The sequence below is a fragment of the Papilio machaon genome, chromosome 10 (genome assembly GCF_912999745.1).
Source record: "Papilio machaon chromosome 10, ilPapMach1.1, whole genome shotgun sequence".
NCBI lineage: Eukaryota > Metazoa > Arthropoda > Insecta > Lepidoptera > Papilionidae > Papilio > Papilio machaon.
Genome location: NC_059995.1, coordinates 4,422,539 through 4,426,993, shown reverse-complemented (window position 1 = coordinate 4,426,993; position 4,455 = coordinate 4,422,539).

The window sequence follows — 4,455 nt, the reverse complement described above, 5'->3', positions numbered from 1 at the left end:
CGCGATATGCGCGTTTTCATACATTTGATGTGTTCCTATTCATCTCTTTCAACATTTACTTATATGCTACTAGGATTGTGGGAGATGGTAATCAGTACATGTGGTTATTTGAATCATATGAATTACTTGTTTATTAATAAGGAATAATTCTAATTATTCCTTAAAATTAATATCTTAAAGATATGAATCGGATAAATTAAGATGAATAACGAATAAAATAATGATAATAAACAGAAAACAATTCTGACGCGATCTGACGCGTAAATCCGGTCCAGAATGCTAAACAAAGTCTTACGGCCACGTCAGATTAAGTAATTAAATCACCAAATCAAATCTGCAAGAGGTATCAGTTTTATGCTTTATTTATTTTAATGTTATTTCCGAAACCATATAATATGATTATTCTGTACTTAATACATATTGCAATGTAGGCATATTAACATAATTATTGTCCAGTGCCCACAAGTCTAGGTTAATGATGAGTGCATCTGCTAATTTTATCAAGTGAACGATTGTTTAACTATTGTAAGAAAATTGTGACACGATAGGATTAGTGGAATGAGGGAACAGGTGGTCCTTATGTTCCGGTTAGTGACTATAAATGTATAGACGAATTGAGGAGGTCCTCCTTTAAAAAAATAAAAATCGGGTTAAATTAATCCGTTTGCTATGTGCAGCGCGATCCTGACACGAAAACCTGACGTCTGACGGATTACCTCTCACATGTCACGGAATGCACACATTTGTGCAGCGAGATTTGTCGAAATCGAGAGCTCTTCTGACGTATAACATAAATCGGAAGGTTTAAAAGGTTCATAAAGTACTTTATTCGATTCTCGCTCTTTTAAAATTCTTTAATGTTTAGTTTATTTGTTTAATATTCAATGTACGAATCCGTTATACGGTGATCAATAAAATGTGTTATCTCAAGGAAGGCACAACAATGGAACTGTCATAATGTTTTGTGATCTTTTTGTTTTTTCTAGCGTAATGTGAATGCAAATAGGGGGGGCGGCGATCATTTAAAATCAAGTTATTTCTAAGTTATCAACTTATCAAACACTTGGTAATACTCTAAATAATTTGAGTTTACTTTTAAAGTATCAATATATTATTTGTTTTTTTGTTAAAATGAATTAATATTTCAAAAAGAAATTCAGCAAAGAATTTACCATAATTGTGTTTCTTAATACCTTTCTCATTTACCATCTATAGTTTTTTTATGACGAAAATTCTATGAACCCAGAGTCAAGATCACACTTAGGTCGTTCAACCCATTTCATTTCCCTTGAACACTCATTTCAACGCGTAGCAATATGGTATTTATATTAGCAGTTGACATATTTCTCTAGAATCCTTTATCACCTTTAAATGGCTTTATGATGAATGCCTTTGATGTCGGAAACATTTTAAAAAATAAACCGTATCGTTTCTTTTTACAGATTATAAATACATTTCTATTTATTTAAATTGTATTGTATGCATTCGTGATCTTCTGAGTCATTGAAGGGCCAAAGGCTTTGTCCAAGAATTTATTATTGATTTTCGGGATTGTATTTGTAAATGTCCGAGACTTTACGTACATTTCACAGATTAGATCTTCTGGAGTGTTATATTACGTCAATGTTTTAGTTTCAATTTACGATGTATACTAATTTATAAGTTGAAAAACATTTATTGTGCGTAGATTTTGAGATTTGGACTTTAAATTTAGTATAAAAAAAACTTAGCAAGATTTAAAAATATGATTATATGTAACACGGAATCTCATTGAACACAATGATTTAGTAAACTTAAAAAAAAGCACAAGGAAACGTAAGTCGTTTTGTATCAACGTTGCAACGATTATGTAAAGGACGTATTAATTTTTGTCCCGAGATGAATCATCATGCTCGGCAGACGGTGAAGAATAAATTAAAAAAAAAATTAAAAACATATTCAACAGTGCGTGAAAATAATTAAAATTAAAATCGCTTTTAGAACACAAAAAATAGTTTAGTAAACAGAACATTGTAAGATACTAGATGTAGGGAATTTTTTTGAAAATCTGTCGGTTACGCGTAGGTCATAGGTTGCTGACCCCTGACAAATCCTTATTTTTTCATTATCTGTGTTCTTAAGAAAAATCTATGTCTTCTTAACACGACCTAAGATATATTGATCTCATTTTTTATGAATCGTTATTTATCTATTATCATATTATAACAAAATATGAAACATAACGGAAAATGAAATAATGTTACCATATCTAAAATAACAAATTATAGTTCATTGTCATCTTAATTTAAGTGCGAATTTGGTTACGATGATTAATAGTTAACACAATAATGTAATCATCTGTAATAATATAAAAAAATATATTTATAATACATCATCTATTTCTAACAGACAGTAATCTATCTGTAACATTAATCAGGTGGATTCAGGCTACAAGAATATTCATTATAATTAACAAAATTGTAATATCTGGATGTATGTGAGAACTTCTCTTTCATATGTCATAACCCATGCTTCGAGATATAAAATAAACTTTCATTAAAATACACTAGAAGGAAACCGCGGGTAAAACCTAGTATCAAATACTCGAAGTATCGTCTTCCAATGTTGATAGAGAAAAATTGCAAACAGTGACAATTAAACAAGTTTCTAGTTTGTGCGAATATTTGTTTGGTTTGTGATTGTCATGTGCGGTATAACGGCGTTTTTTTTCTTCCTTATATAACATCCACATATTCCACAGATAATAAATTTAAACTTGCCAGTTATTTCACACCTTAAATTCTATCACATGTTGTAACCTATATCAATTAATCTTTCTAAGCTGTTGTTAGTTATTATTCATCCTTAAATGGTTGTTAATGCTAATTTTCATTCGGATATAACTTTGATAGTTGATAGCCTATTTGTTTTCCGTTAAAATAACGGCTTAAATTTATCTCAAAAGATTATGTATAATTATACTAAATAAAACTTAGTTATAACTTTATTTGTTATATAATTAACCTTAAAAACATACTTTTTCAAAAATATGTTCACGATTAGCGAGGAAATATGTTATACTTATATAAACTATATCAAATTATCATTAATGTCGAACTAAATGCAATATAAAATAAACTAAAAAGACAATAGAAGACATTTTGTTATAATAATATTTTGAGAAGTAACACAGCTTTCCCAGCAACTTCATCGGTCGACCCATTTAAAGCATCTAAGAATTTATTTTACAATAAGTAATCTTTGTCGGCATGTGTCTATAGAATTTATAGGCAGAGGAATAAAGAAGAAATGTATAATATTTTCAATTTATTGATTACAACACCGATAACACAGCTAAGAAATATTAACAAACGACCTTAAAAATAAAAGTATTTATTTTGATAAATAACATACTTTCAAAATGCAAGTCGTTCGTCGGCTCGTTAGTGAAACTCAAACCCAACTCCCACAGGGTCTTATAAATTATGGTGCGAAATATAAATCCCACTCCATGAAGTGAAATTTATTATCCGTTAGAGAATGGTAGAAGTAAATTAGAAAAATGTACTTCGAGCTTATGCCTTGACAAAGCTTGATATAAAAATATTTGTACGAAGAATTTATTGGGATTAGTACTTTCTGTACGGATATCAAAACATATTTCCTTCGTGTTTCGTTTTTATGACGTCACAAGAAAGTTGTCTTTATTTAAATAAAACGATGAAGATTTAGTACTGTAATTCAAAGTATATTCGTCTTCAATAACTTTTATGTTTACCTCCATCTTAATCAATGAAAATGCAATACTTTTAGTTTTAATGTGAGTATGAGACTGTGTTAATATTTGAGACATTCAAAGTGAAAGTGGAAATTAATTTCAGAGTTTGCTTACCCTACATAAATTTAGACCCACTCTTATTATGTATGTATTCGCTTACTTTAAAGGGTTACATTTGTTGATGATAAAGCCAAGCAGATATTTAAATTCTTCCACGATTCGACTAAGCGTTTACAACTTGCAAATGCATCCTCTTTAAGGACAATGAAAATGATGTAACCTACTTGCACATTAAGTCCGTTTTAAGTCACGCAATGCAATTTTGTACGCTTTTATGTTACACTTATCGATGCTTCGTATTTTTCCCTAAATGATATCATGATTTATTAAGTCGCGATACCTCAGATTCATTTCTTTCGATTAATACAAAACCAGCTTGTTAAGAACTGTAAATTGAATACGATTTGCGGCTTAAGACGTTTAAGTTTATGTATTACGATTAATTGTGGCAATGGTTTATAACCAAAAATGAATATGGATATCTTACAGTTTAAAATATTTAGTCGTATATACTACATGCATATTTATACTTTTTTTTCTCCGTTTTATTTGTACTTTTTGTTTGAATCGCTATTACGGTAAGTCCTGCATCTGTTACATAGTCGTGCGTTGAGTATAAGAGGCGAAGGATTCTCGGC